The 15,883-nt window shown below is 40.0% G+C and overlaps 1 protein-coding gene across 3 annotated transcripts in view; it reads right to left on the bottom strand.

Moving 5' to 3' along the window:
* MKLN1 (muskelin 1) overlaps window positions 1-15,883 on the bottom strand; it is a 378,358-nt gene that overhangs the window by 123,647 nt on the left and 238,828 nt on the right. The window lies entirely within an intron of this gene.

Raw genomic sequence — 15,883 nt, 5'->3', positions numbered from 1 at the left:
CATATATTCTCTCTCTCTCTCTCTCTCTCTCTCTCTCTCTCTCTCTCTCTCTCTATCCCCCCCTCCCTCCTCCTCCTTCACTCACGCATATGTGTCCACTCTCTCTCTCAAAATAAACAAACATATAAAAAATATTTAAAACATATTTGAGAGAATATAAAAGCAGTAATTTCCCCTACCTTTTCTTCCTTGTCAAAAATAACACCCACTCAGAAAAGAGATGCAATATTCATTTTTTGCATTTGGTTACTTGTTAGCAGAAGGCTTAAAAATGTATACATATGATCTTACATTTTTCAAAGTGTTTTCACAAGCAATTTTCATCATCTGGTCAACTACCACCAAGTCAAAAGCTACCAAAATCTCTGGCCTGGATTATTGCAATAGCACTTTTTACCTCTGAATATGTTATTTAGTGTATTGTCTTTCTCCTCAAGAAATAAGCTCCATGAGAGCAGAAATTTTTCTTGTGTCCTGCTTAGACCTCACTGATTTTCCTTAGTGATAAACCCCAAACACCTAAAACACAGTCTGACCTATTTATAGCAGCCAATAAATCTGTACCTACTGAATTCAATGAATGAAAGCTACAGACAAAAGGTGAGAAGGTACTGCACGCATAATTCCTGGTCCCTGTTGTACACAAACCTACCTCTCTCAGATATTCAATCAAGCACTAACCTAGTGAAAGTAGTACGGATAGATGTAATTATGTTTCCAGATCAGTTCGTTTTAATTAAAACAGAGATTATCTGGGTGGGCCCACCTAATCGTGTGTCCTTTAACTCTGAGTTTAGAGATCAGAGACAAGAAGTCAGAAATTCAAAGCACAAGAAGGAATCGATGCACCATTGCTCGTTTGAAAATGAAGGGGGGCATGTGGTAAGGCATGGGGGCATGGTCTAAGAACTAAGAATAGCTCTTAATTTATAGCCAGCAAGAAAACAAGGACTTCAGTCCTATAACCACAAGAAACTGAATTTTGACAACAAAGCTCACTGTCGTCAGGGCCAGCAGATGAGAACCTAACCAATATCCGGATTTCAGCCTTATGATACTCTGAAGAAAGAATCCCACCTGGGGGATTGTAACCTAGGAAGTGGCTTTAAACTAAATCTGTGATTTGTTACAGAGCAATACCAAAATAATAATAGAGGGACCCACCATAATGAGGACAATGTTAAAATCACAAAACCACATAAAGCTTTAAGATTTAGAGTCAAATTCATTAGAATTAGAATCAAAGTTCCATTCAGGGGCGCCTGGGTGGCTCAGTTGGTTAAGCTTGGACTCTTGATCTCAGCTCAGGTCATGATCTCACAGTTGGTGAGATTGAGCCCCGCGCAGGGCTCTGTGCTGACAGCACGGAGCCTGCTTGGGATTCTCTCTCTCTTCCCCTCTCTCTGGCCCTCCTCAGCTCACACACCCATGCTCGCTCATTTATTTTAATAAATAAATATTTAAAAAAACGTTTAAAAAAAGAATAAAGGGTAAAAAGTTTAATTGGGGTCCTTTCTGGCAAAGCTTCAATGGATAGAGAAATGAGGACAAGAATGAAAAGCATTATTATTTATTCCAGTAAGTAAAATTAAGGAAGGTATGCAATATCTACTGAAATATACACTCTAAATATAGATTATTATCTATTTTTCCAATAAAGACCCCTAAATGTGACACTTTTCTTTTTCTTTTTTTTCTTTTTTTACACTTTTGTTATTCTATTTGTTACTTAGATTTTTCTATCTTTTCCATCACAACACTTTGTCAGTTGTTCTGTTTGTCAGCTTGCTGTTAACGTGCCTATCTTTTATAGCTGTGCCCCCATACACAAAGTTGCATCCAGTTGCTGAAAAGTGAAGAAGTAACTAACTAAACAGAGTAACTTTTTTTTTTTTAGGTATTTTATTTTATTTTTTTTCCAATATATGAAATTTATTGTCAAATTGGTTTCCATACAACACCCAGTGCTCATCCCAAAAGGTGCCCTCCTCAATACCCATCACCCACCCTCCCCTCCCTCCCACCCCCCATTAACCCTCAGTTTGTTCTCAGTTTTTAAGAGTGTTCTTATGCTTTGGCTCTCTCCCACCCTAACCTCTTTTTTTTTTTTTCCTTTCCCTCCCCCATGGGTTTCTGTTAAGTTTCTCAGGATCCACATAAGAGTGAAAACATATGGTATCTTTCTCTGCCTGACCTATTTCACTTAGCATAACACTCTCCAGTTCCATCCATGTTGCTACAAAGGGCCATATTTCATTCTTTCCTGTTGCCACATAGTACTCCATTGTGTATATAAACCACAATTTCTTTATCCATTCATCAGTTGATGGACATTTAGGCTCTTTCCATAATTTGGCTATTGTTGAGAGTGCTGCTATAAACATTGGGGTACAAGTGCCCCTATGCATCAGTACTCCTGTATCCCTTGGTAAATTCCTAGCAGTGCTATTGCTGGGTCATAGGGTAGGTCTATTTTTAATTTTCTGAGGAACCTCCACACTGTTTTCCAGAGTGGCTGCACCAGTTTGCATTCCCACCAACAGTGCAAGAGGGTTCCCATTTCTCCACATCCTCTCCAGCATCTACAGTCTCCTGATTTCTTCATTTTGGCCACTCTGACTGGCGTGAGGTGATATCTGAGTGTGGTTTTGATTTGTATTTCCCTGATGAGGAGCAACGTTGAGCATCTTTTCATGTGTCTGTGGGCCATCCGGATGTCTTCTTTAGAGAAGTGTCTATTCATGTTTTCTGCCCATTTCTTCACTGGGTTATTTGTTTTTCAGGTGTGGAGTTTGGTGAGCTCTTTATAGATTTTGGATACTAGCCCTTTGTCCGATATGTCATTTGCAAATATCTTTTCCCATTCTGTTGGTTGCCTTTTAGTTCTGTTGGTTGTTTCCTTTGCTGTGCAGAAGCTTTTAATCTTCATAAGGTCCCAGTAATTCATTTTTGCTTTTAATTCCCTTGCCTTTGGGGATGTGTCGAGTAAGAGATTGCTACGGCTGAGGTCAGAGAGGTCTTTTCCTGCCTTCTCCTCTAAGGTTTTGATGGTTTCCTGTCTCACATTCAGGTCCTTTATCCATTTTGAGTTTATTTTTGTGAATGGTGTGAGAAAGTGAGTTTATTTTTGTGAATGGTGTGAGAAAGTGGTCTAGTTTCAGCCTTCTGCATGTTGCTGTCCAGTTCTCCCAGCACCATTTGTTAAAGAGACTGTCTTTTCTCCATTGGATGTTCTTTCCTGCTTTGTCAAAGATGAGTTGGCCATACGTTTGTGGGTCTAGTTCTGGGGTATCTATTCTATTCTATTGGTCTATGTGTCTGTTTTTGTGCCATAAACAGAGTAACTTATAACCAGTGTAGATTCTAGGAAAGGCCCTCAGGACCTAAAATTTCATCACAATGATTTTGCTTTTTCAGAGTCCTCTTTTTTTCCTTTCGGATTCTCAGCTCTGTTCAAAACATGATAAATGAATTATTAGATCCCATACAGTCACTCCTCATTATTTGTGGATTCCATATTTGTGAATTCCCCTACTCACTAAAATTTATTTTCAACAACAAAATCACTACAGATTTCGATACCTACAGCACTTTCAGAATCATTTCCAGACATGTGCAAAGCGACAAGAAAGTCTGAGTTGCCCAATGCACTCTCTCCCAGCTGAGGTCAAACAAGGGACGCTCTGCCTTCTTGGTTTAATTCTATCATAAACAAGCGTCCTTTACACCGTCTGCTTAGTGCCATATTTTTTATATTTTTGTGCTTTCTGCTGATCTTGCTCTCTACAATGATCCCCAAGCAGAGTGTTGAAGCCATGTCTAATGTTTCTAAATGCAAGAAGGATGTGATGTGCCTTCCAAAGGAAATAGGTGTCAGGCTGGGGCAGTGATGTCCCCCTCCCTAAGGAATTTCAAAGTTCCCTGAGCCCCTGGGGAATTTCAATCCCCCCTTCAGTGCCCACCTGGTTTTTAAAGCTCTAAGGAAGAGACCACTGCACTCCCGCAGCAGCAAAGGGAGCACCTAGAGCTAGTGAAACGAAGGGTCCTGGGGCGCCACCTCTACGTGAAGCATTTCTGAGTTCTCAGGACCTATAGGAAGGCATATATGGGCAAGTTTCTCAGAATATGTTCAGTTTTCTCTGGATAAATCTAATTAAGACAAAACCTTAGCTTCCTCAGAGGTCTGCCACATGCCATCAGGCAGATCCTGAGAATGACTGTGGAAACTCTCTGGCTTCACCGTGGCAAGACTCACTCATATTGTGATTCATGGTCTCTGGACTCTTATTTCAAGCTTCATTTCATTCAGGCATTAAGTTATAGTGCTATGGCTGTAGTAAGTTGAATGCTAATGAATAAATAATATATATAAAATAAGGTATGTGTAAACAGAAACACACATAAAGTAAGGTCATATACCGTTTGGTAAACAAGAATGTTACGACCAAAGGCACACAGGAATCTAACCCTGTATTTCCCCTAGAAGCAATGGCTCAGTATTCACTAATGCAGTGTTCATGGCGATTTTATAAAATATAACTATTGTAAACTACACAATCAATTATCTATAAAACCAAAACACATTAGAAATGGAAATACTTTTCAGAGTTTTAGGGCACTAAAGTAGCTAAAGTACATGCACCAAACCTTTACAATCACCATATATGGTCATGGGGGGATTTAGAATAATTAAAAACAAATCTGGAGAAATAGAGGCAATTCTCATACTAATTATATGGTACCACTTCATGAAATAAGGTTTCCCCTTATCCAAAATCAAAATAATAGAACTAAGTTATATATCCTAAGTAGTGCTTTGAAATAGGCAGGTCAAGTAATAGTTTATTATAAAAATAAGCTACAAAGGTAAGTAATTGTATGTATCTGTCATATAAATTATTACTAACAATTATTTTTCAGTGATCTATGACAATATTTCCACTTTACATAAAGTATATTTTACTTAATTTTAAATTTTTAATTAAAAAAAAATTTTTTTTTAATGTTTATTTATTTTTGGGACAGAGAGAGAGCATGAACAGGGGAGGGTCAGAGAGAGAGGGAGACACAGAATCTGAAGCAGGCTCCAGGCTCTGAGCCATCAGCCCAGAGCCTGACGCAGGGCTTGAATTCACGGACCGCAAGATCGTGACCTGAGCTGAAGTCGGATGCTTAACTGACTGAGCCACCCAGGTGCCCCTAAATTTTTAATTTTTTTAACCTTTAACATTTTATTTCCCTATTTTTAGAGAGAGAGAGAGACAGAGAGAGAGAAAACAGGCAGGGGAGGGACAGAGAGAGGGACAGAGACTCCCAAGCAGGCTCTATGCCATCAGCACAGGGCCTGACACGGGGCTCAAACTCATGAACTGTGAAATCACGACCTGAGCCAAGACCAAGAGTCAGACACTTAACCAACTATGCCATCCAGGTACCTCAATTAGTTAAGCATCACACTCCTGATTTCTCTTCAGGTCATGATCTCACTGTTCATGAGTCCAAGCCCTGCATCGGAGGGAGCCTGATTGGGATTCTGTCTCCCTCTTTCTCTGTGCCTCCCCTGCTTAGTCTCTCAAAATAAATAAAAATAAACAAACAAACAAACAAAAAAAACAAAACAGGGAAAGTGTTTCTGGACAGTTCTTTTATATTCTCAACTATAATCTGCAATTTTGGTTACTGTATTTTTCATTTCTTTTGGTTCTTTTTTTTAATTCCCTGCCAAAATTTTCGTTTTTTTTTTTATATGAAGTTTATTGTCAAATTGGTTTCCATACAACACCCAGTGCTCATCCCAAAAGGTGCCCTCCTCAATACCCATCACCCACCCTCCCCTCCCTCCCACCCCCTATTAACCCTCAGTTTGTTCTCAGTTTTTAAGAGTGTTCTTATGCTTTGGCTCTCTCCCACTCTAACCTCCTTTTTGTTTTTTCTCCCTTCCCCTCCCCCATGGGTTTCTGTTAAGTTTCTCAGGATCCACATAAGAGTGAAAACATATGGTATCTGTCTTTCTCTGTATGGCTTATTTCACTTAGCATAACACTCTCCAGTTCCATCCATGTTGCTACAAAGGGCCATATTTCATTCTTTCTCATTGCCACGTAGTACTCCATTGTGTATATAAACCACAATTTCTTTATCCATTCATCAGTTGATGGACATTTAGGCTCTTTCCATAATTTGGCTATTGTTGAGAGTGCTGCTATAAACATTGGGGTACAAGTGCCCCTATGCATCAGTACTCCTGTATCCCTTGGTAAATTCCTAGCAGTGCTATTGCTGGGTCATAGGGTAGGTCTATTTTTAATTTTCTGAGGAACCTCCACACTGTTTTCCAGAGTGGCTGCACCAGTTTGCATTCCCACCAACAGTGCAAGAGGGTTCCCGTTTCTCCATATCCTCTCCAGCATCTACAGTCTCCTGATTTCTTCATTTTGGCCACTCTGACTGGCGTGAGGTGATATCTGAGTGTGGTTTTGATTTGTATTTCCCTGATGAGGAGCAACGTTGAGCATCTTTTCATGTGTCTGTGGGCCATCCGGATGTCTTCTTTAGAGAAGTGTCTATTCATGTTTTCTGCCCATTTCTTCACTGGGTTATTTGTTTTTCAGGTGTGGAGTTTGGTGAGCTCTTTATAGATTTTGGATACTAGCCCTTTGTCCGATATGTCATTTGCAAATATCTTTTCCCATTCTGTTGGTTGCCTTTTAGTTCTGTTGGTTGTTTCCTTTGCTGTGCAGAAGCTTTTAATCTTCATAAGGTCCCAGTAATTCATTTTTGCTTTTAATTCCCTTGCCTTTGGGGATGTGTCAAGTAAGAAATTGCTGCAACTGAGGTCAGAGCGGTCTTTTCCTGCCTTCTCCTCTAGGGTTTTGATGGTTTCCTGTCTCACATTCAGGTCCTTTATCCACTTTGAGTTTATTTCTGTGAATGGTGTGAGAAAGCGGTCTAGTTTCAACCTTCTGCATGTTGCTGTCCAGTTCTCCCAGCACCATTTGTTAAAGAGACTGTCTTTTTTCCATTGGATGTTCTTTTCTGCTTTGTCAAAGATGAGTTGGCCGTACGTTTGGGGGTCTAGTTCTGGGGTATCTATTCTATTCCATTGGTCTATGTGTCTGTTTTTGTGCCAATACCATGCTGTCTTGATGATGACAGCTTTGTAGTAGAGACTAAAGTCTGGAATTGTGATGCCTCCTGCTTTGGTCTTCTTCAAAATTACTTTGGCTATTCTGGGCCTTTTGTGGTTCCATATGAATTTTAGGATTGCTTGTTCTAGTTTCGAGAAGAATGCTGGTGCGATTTTGATTGGGATTGCACTGAATGTGTAGATAGCTTTGGGTAGTATTGACATTTTGAAAATATTTATTCTTCCAATCCATGAGTGCGGAATGTTTTTCCATTTCTTTATATCTTCTTCAATTTCCTTCATAAGCTTTCTATAGTTTTCGGCATACAGATCTTTTACATCTTTGGTTAGATTTATTCCTAGGTATTTTATGCTTCTTGGTGCAATTGTGAATGGGATCAGTTTCTTTATTTGTCTTTCTGTTGCATCATTATTAGTGTATAAGAATGCAACTGATTTCTGTACATTGATTTTGTATCCTGCGACTTTGCTGAATTCATGTATCAGTTCTAGCAGACTTTTGGTGGAGTCTGTTGGATTTTCCATATATAATACCATGTCATCTGCAAAAAGTGAAAGCTTAACTTCATCCTTGCCATCCTTGCCTTTGATTTCCTTCTGTTGTCTGATTGCTGATGCTAGAACTTCCAACACTATGTTAAACAACAGCGGTGAGAGTGGACATACCTGTCGTGTTCCTGATCTCAGGGAAGAAGCTCTCAGTTTTTCCCCACTGAGGATGATGTTAGCTGTGGGCTTTTCATAAATGGCTTTTATGATCTTTAAGTATGTTCCTTCTATCCTGACTTTCTCGAGGGTTTTTATTAAGAAAGTTGCTGAATTTTGTCAAAGGCCTTTTCTGCATCGATTGACAGGATCACATGGTTCTTATCTTTTCTTCTATTAATGTGATGTATCACGTTGATTGATTTGTGAATGTTGAACCAGCTCTGCATCCCAGGAATGAATCCCACTTGATCATGGTGAATAATTCTTTTTATATGCTGTTGAATTCGATTTGCTAGTATCTTATTGAGAATTTCTGCATCCATATTCATCAGGGATATTGGCCTGTAGTTCTCTTTTTTTACTGGGTCTCTGTCTGGTTTAGGAATCAAAGTAATATTGGCTTCATAGAATGAGTCTGGAAATTTTCCTTCCCTTTCTATTTTTTGGAATAGCTTGAAAAGGATAGCTATTATCTCTGCTTTAAATGTCTGGTAGAATTCCCCTGGGAAGCCATCTGGTCCTGGACTCTTATTTGTTGGCAGATTTTTGATGACTGATTCAATTTCTCTGCTGGTTATGGGTCTATTCAAGCTTTCTATTTCCTCCTGATTGAGTTTTGGAAGGCTGTGGGTGTTCAGGAATTTGTCCATTTCTTCCAGGTTGTCCAGTTTGTTGGCATATAATTTTTCATAGTATTCCCTGATAATTGCTTGTATCTCTGAGGGATTGGTTGTAATAATTCCATTTTCATTCATGATTTTATCTATTTGGGTCATCTCTCTTTTCTTTTTGAGAAGCCTGGCTAGAGATTTATCAATTTTGTTTATTTTTTCAAAAAAACAACTCTTGGTTTCGTTGATCTGCTCTATAGTTTTTGTTAGATTCTATATTGTTTATTTCTGCTCTGATCTTTATTATTTCTCTTTTTCTGCTGGGTTTAGGCTGTCTTTGCTGTTCTGCTTCTATTTCCTTTAGGTGTGCTGTTAGATTTTGTATTTGGGATTTTTCTTGTTTCTTGAGATAGGCCTGGATTGCAATGTATTTTCCTCTCAGGACTGCCTTCGCTGCATCCCAAAGCGTTTGGATTGTTGTATTTTCATTTTCGTTTGTTTCCATATATTTTTTAACTTCTTCCCTAATTGCCTGGTTGACCCATTCATTCTTTAGTAGGGTGTTCTTTAACCTCCATGCTTTTGGAGGTTTTCCACAGTTATTCCTGTGGTTGATTTCAAGCTTCATAGCATTGTGGTCTGAAAGTATGCATGGTATGATTTCAATTCTTGTATACTTAGAAGGGCTGTTTTGTGACCCAGTATGTGATCTATCTTGGAGAATGTTCCATGTGCACTCGAGAAGAAAGTATATTCTGTTGCTTTGGGATGCAGAGTTCTAAATATATCTGTCAAGTCCATCTGATCCAATGTATCATTCAGGGCCCTTGTTTCTTTATTGACCGTGTGTCTAGATGATCTATCCATTTCTGTAAGTGGAGTGTTAAAGTCCCCTACAATTACCACATTCTTATCAATAAGGTTGCTTATGTTTGTAATTGTTTTACATATTTGGGGGCTCCTGTATTCGGCACATAGACATTTATAATTGTTAGCTCTTCCTGATGGATAGACCCTGTGATTATTATATAATGCCCTTCTTCATCTCTTGTTACAGCCTTTAATTTAAAGTCTAGTTTGTCTGATATAAGTATGGCTACTCCAGCTTTCTTTTGACTTCCAGTGGCATGATACATAGCTCTCCATCCCCTCACTCTGAATCTGAAGGTGTCCTCAGGTCTAAAATGAGTCTCTTGTAGACAACAAATAGATGGGTCTTGTTTTTTTATCCATTCTGATACCCTATGTCTTTTGGCTGGCACATTTAGTCCATTCACATTCAGTGTTATTATAGAAAGATATGGGTTTAGAGTCATTGTGATGTCTGTAGGTTTCATGCTTGAAGCGATGTCTCTGGTACTTTGTCTCACAGGATCCCCCTTAGGATCTCTTGTAGGGATGGTTTAGTGGTGACGAATTCCTTCAGTTTTTGTTTGGGAAGCCCTTTATCTCTCCTTCTATTTTATTTTTTTTTTTTAATTTTTTTTTCAACGTTTATTTATTTTTGGGACAGAGAGAGACAGAGCATGAACGGGGGAGGGGCAGAGAGAGAGGGAGACACAGAATCGGAAACAGGCTCCAGGCTCTGAGCCATCAGCCCAGAGCCCGACGCGGGGCTTGAACTCACGGACCGCGAGATCGTGACCTGGCTGAAGTCGGACGCTTAACCGACTGCGCCACCCAGGCGCCCCTCTCCTTCTATTTTAAATGACAGACTTGCTTGATAAAGGATTCTCAGCTGCATATTTTTTCTGTTCATCACATTGAAGATCTCCTGCCATTCCTTTCTGGCCTGCCAAGTTTCAGTAGAGAGATCGGTCAGGAGTCTCCCGTTATATGTTAGAGCACATTTATCTCTAGCTGCTTTCAGAATTTTCTCTTTATCCTTGTATTTTGCCAGTTTCACTATGATATGTCGTGCAGAAGATCGATTCAAGTTACGTCTGAAGGGAGTTCTCTGTGCCTCTTGGATTTCAATGCCTTTTTCCTTCCCCAGATCAGGGAAGTTCTCAGCTATTATTTCTTCAAGTACACCTTCAGCACCTTTCCCTCTCTCTTCCTCCTCTGGAATACCAATTATGCATATATTATTTCTCTTTAGTGCATCACTTAGTTCTCTAATTTTCCCCTCATACTCCTTGATTTTTTTATCTTTTATTCAGCTTCTTCTTTTTCCATAATTTTATCTTCTAGTTCACCTATTCTCTCCTCTGCCTCTTCAATCCGAGCCGTGGTTGTCTCCATTTTATTTTGTAGCTCATTGATAGCATTTTTTAGCTCCTCCTGGCTGTTCCTTAGTCCCTTGATCTCTGTAGCAATAGATTCTCTGCTTTCCTCTATACTGTTTTCAAGCCCAGCGATTAATTTTATGACTATTATTCTAAATTCACTTTCTGTTATAGTGTTTAAATTGTTTTTGATCAGTTCGTTAGCTGTTGTTATTTCCTAGACATTTTTTTGAGGGCAATTCTTCCGTTTCGTCATTTTGGATAGTCCCTGGAGTGGTGCGGGACTGCAGGGCACTTCCCCTGTGCTGTCTTGAATAACTTGCATTGGTGGGCGGGGCCGCAGTCAGACCTGATGTCTGCCCCCAGCCCACCCCTGGGGCCACAGTCAGACTGGTGTATGCCTTCTCTTCCCCTCTCCTAGGAGCGGGATTCACTGTGGGGTGGCGTGGCCTGTCTGGGCTACTTGCACACTGCCAGGCTTGTGGTGCTGGGGATCTGGCGTATTAGCTGGGGTGGATCGGCAAGGTGCACGAGGGCGGGAGGGGCAGGCTCAGCTCGCTTTTCCTTTGGAGATCTGCTTCGGGAGGGGCCCTGCGGCACCGGGAGGGAGTCAGACCCTCCAGAGGTGTGGATCCACAGAAGCACAGCGTTGGGTGTTTGCGCGGTGCAAGCAAGTTCCCTGGCAGGAACTGGTTCCCTTTGGGATTTTGGCTGGTGGATGGGAGAGGGAGATGGCGCTGGTGAGCGCCTTTGTTCCCCGTCAAGCTGAGCTCTGTTGTCCGGGGCTCAACAACTCTCCCTCCTGTTGTCCTCCAGCTCTCCGGTTCTCTGAGCAGAGCTGTTAGCTTATAACCTTCCAGATGTCAAGTCCCGCTTGCTGTCAGAACACACTCTGTCCGGCCCCTCCGCTTTTGCAAGCCAGACTCGGGGGCTCTGCTTGGCCGGCGGGCAGCCCCTCCACCCCGGCTCCCTCCCCCCAGTCTGTGGAGCGCGCACCGCCTTGCCACCCTTCCTACCCTCTTCCCTGGGCCTCTCGTCTGCACTTGGCTCCGCAGACTCCGTTCTGCTAGTCTTCTGGCGGTTTTCTGGGTTATTTAGGCAGGTGTAGGTGGAATCTAAGTGATCAGCAGGATGCGCAGTGAGCCCAGCGTCCTCCTATGCCGCCATCTTCCTAAACTCCTCAAAATTTTCATTATTGATTTTCATCTCTTTTTTTTCCTTTAAGACATTAAGGGCACGTATTTAAATTTTTTTTTTAAACATTTATTTATTTTTGAGAGACAGAGACAGAGTGTGAGCAGGGAAGGAACAGAGGGAGAGGGAGACACAGAATCCGAAACAGGCTCCAGGCTCTGAGGTGTCAGCACAGAGCCCGATGGGGGGTGGGGGGGGGCGAACCCGCGAACCATGAGATCGTGACCTGAGCCAAAGTTGGACGCTTAACCGAGTGAGCCACCCAGATGCCCCTAAAGGCACTTATTTTAAAACCTGTATCTAAAATTCTATTATCTGTAAACTCGTATTTTTGGTAGATATCAAATACGGAAAACTAAAAATAACTAGATGCCAAGGATATTAACTTCCTCTAGAAGAGGTATATCTGCTGCAGGTCTATGACTAGGGACACTACCACTTCTTGATTATTTTCATCAAATTTTAAGGACTAAGATAATATGAAACTGGGCTTCCCTGTCAGGGTGAGAGTATCTTTGGTTCACCCTTACTCCTCTAACATAGCTTCAGGATCCTAAATCAGAGAAGGGAATCTACCACATTCCAGGCTCTGATTTCTGATCTTTATCTTTCTGGCCTCAAGAGTTTGTCAGAAGTGCTGTTCAGCTTTTCAGGATCTTAACCACTTCTTTAGGGGTCAATAGATACCCAGTGGAAAAGTGGTCCCAAAGTAGGTCTCCTATCTGGGTTCCTGTATCTTCCTCATCTTGGCCCCATCACTCTTTACTTCCTTGTTACCAATACACTGCACTTTCAAAAAAAAAAAATCCTGGGGCGCCTGGGTGGCGCAGTCGGTTAAGCGTCCGACTTCAGCCAGGTCACGATCTCGCGGTCCGTGAGTTTGAGGCCCGCGTCGGGCTCTGGGCTGATGGCTCAGAGCCTGGAGCCTGTTTCTGATTCTGTGTCTCCCTCTCTCTCTGCCCCTCCCCCGTTCATGCTCTGTCTCTCTCTGTCCCAAAAATAAATAAACGTTCAAAAAAAAAATTAAAAAAAAAATCTTTTTTCTTATTTCATCCTCCTTAGTAGGACAGTTGGTCAAAATTAATTTTTCTCATTAAATTTTTCATTTGAAGAAGTTTTATTTGGTTGTTTTTCAAATCTGTTATATCACTTTTTAAAGTTTCCTATTCCTTACAAATACCTTTTATTTCTTTAAATACAGTATGTTATTTTAATTGCAGTATCTTTTAGTACTTTTACTTCTTATGCCTAATGTTTTTGAAGGTTTCTCTATCATTTCTTCCTAGTTCTTACTAAAGGCACCTTGTTTCCTGGTACATTTGGTTATCTTTGCGTGTGCACTGCTTACTTTCCTTGAATAATGATCTATGGAGACTACCTCAAGATTTGGGAAAGGTAACTATCTCCAGAGAGGATCTGCACTTGCTTTTATTGAGAACCTTAAGAGCACTATACATCCAGGATCACCAGGTTCATCCAGGATCATCCAGGTTTTCTTCATTTTCTCCTCCTCTACTCAGTGCCAATGTAACTCTTCCCACAGTCCCCCAGAGGTGGAGATTTCTTCTGTTTAATTATTCTGAGAATTCATCAATTTAGGGTCCCAGCTTTCATAAACTTTATGTATGTGTGCATCTTTTAAAAATTCAGCCCTTTTAGGGGCGCCTGGGTGACTCAGTCAGTTAAGCATCCGACTTCAGCTCAAGTCATGATCTTGTGGTTCTGCTGACAGCTCAGAGCCTGGAGCCTGCTTCAGATTCTGTGTCTCCCTCTCTCCCTGCCCCTTCCCCTCCCTCCCCCCCCAAAATAAACATTTAAAAAAATTTAAAAACTCAGCCCTTTTAGTAATTTTCAGAATATGGTTTGAGTAAAAAAAAAAAGAAAAAGAAAAAGAAAAAGAAGAAAAAGAAAAAGAAAAAGAAAAAGAAAAAGAAAAAGAAAAAGAAAAAGAAAAAGAAAAAGAAAAAGAAAAAGAAAAAGAAAAAAGAATAAGCATTGGAATTAGTATTATTGACCTAGCTCACATCCACTAGGAGTACAAGACTACTTGCTACATATCTATACCTTAAAACTGTATCCATTCTATCCCATATGGCAGTTTCACACAAAACTAAGTAAAATCAGAAATTACTTTCAATTATATTTTTTCTGACAAGACTGCTGTTCTTTGAGATTGGCTACATGGAACCCCAGTTATATCTGATGTGTAATTACAATGAGGGAAAACAGATTCATGTTACCCATTTCCATGATAAGTTAGTCTCTTTTATTTTTATTTACTTATTTTTTAAAGTAGGCTCTGCATCCAGCGTGGAGCCCAACATGCGGCTTGAACTCACAACCCTGAGATCAAGACCGGAGCTGAGATCAAGAGTCAGACGCTTAACTGACTGAGCCACCCAGGCATCCCAAGTTAGTCTTTTTTAAATCACAAAAACTTTAAGTAACTTCTACTCTCAGGCTTAGCACATTGAATATTAATTGATTCAGGGTATTTCTTGTCTCATTAAGAGGAAAGACAATAGTTAATTCACTGCTATAAAGTTTGGCACCCCATGGGTGCTGACTAAATAATTTTTGAATAAATAAGCAAATGAATAAGTAAAAAGACATTAAGTAATACTGCCTTCAAAATACTGTTCCATAAGAAATAAAAGAAATTTCACAGTAAAGAGGTTACCACCATTTCAGTAATAATGAAAAAGATTATATTCATTAGTAAGACATAAAAACAACTGAATAAAAACAGAAACACCAAATTTGAGGGCTCAAGTAAAATGAAAAGATGAATAAGAAAAACATGATTGAAAACACAATGTATTCAACCTCAGTGTGAACAGGAGGGGGTGTGTACCAATAACATACAATATAACCCCACAAACAAATGCAAGAAGGTCTGAATGTAAACAGGAAAATGCAAATTAAAGCCACAGTGAGTTATAATGAAAGATCTAACAGACTGGCAAAATCTAAAAATCAGCCATATAGAAGTGATATGGAGACTGCAATGTACAGCATTTTTCTTTTTATTTTTTTTATTTTTTTTAATGTTTTTATTTATTTATTTATTTATTTATTTATTTATTTATTTATTTATTTATTTATTTTTTCAACGTTTATTTATTTTTAGGACAGAGAGAGACAGAGAATGAGCGGGGAAGGGGCAGAGAGAGAGGGAGACAAAGAATCTGAAGCAGGCTCCAGGCTCTAAGCTGTCAGCACAGAGCCCGACGCAGGGCTCGAACTCACAGACTGTGAGATTGTGACCTGAGCTGAAGTCGGACGCTTAACCGACTGAGCCACCCAGGTGCCCCTACAGCATCTTTCATATACTGTCAGCGAGAATATAAATTATACAGCCTTTTTGAACATATGATCCATCAATTGTGCTCCAAGGTATACACCATAAAGAAAATCTTATACATGTGTACCAGGAGACAACATACAAAAATGTTCATAAGCAGCCTATTCATAATAGCAAACAACTATAAAAAACTGAAAAGCCTATCAATTGCAAAATGGATAAATACATTTTGGCATACTTATACTGCACTGGAATACTACACAGTAGTTAAAATTAAGAAACTACAATTATACTCAGCAACACTAATAAATATATAAATAAATAACAAAGCAAAAGAAAAGCAGATCAATATTTATAATGATTCAATTTATATTATATTTATAAAAAATCAAAGTCAGATAAAAGGACATTTATATGTTGTTTTTTGTTTGTTTTTTTGAGACAGCATGTGTGTGCGTATACAAGCTGGGAAGGGGCCGAGGGAGAGGGAGAAAGAGAATCTTCAGCAGGCTCCATGCCTAGTGCAGAGCGCAAAGCAGGGCTCCATCTTATGATTGTGAGATCATGACCTGACCCAAAATCAAGAGTCAGACATTTAGCTGATTGAGCCACCCAAGCGCCCCAATATAGGATATGTATAAACATACACATGTATGATCCTGTGAGAAAATGCTTAACATGAAATAACAGT

This window comes from Felis catus, chromosome A2 (genome assembly GCF_018350175.1).
Source record: "Felis catus isolate Fca126 chromosome A2, F.catus_Fca126_mat1.0, whole genome shotgun sequence".
NCBI lineage: Eukaryota > Metazoa > Chordata > Mammalia > Carnivora > Felidae > Felis > Felis catus.
The sequence above is the reverse complement of the archived record's forward strand: the minus strand, read 5'-3'. Positions and strand labels throughout refer to the sequence as shown.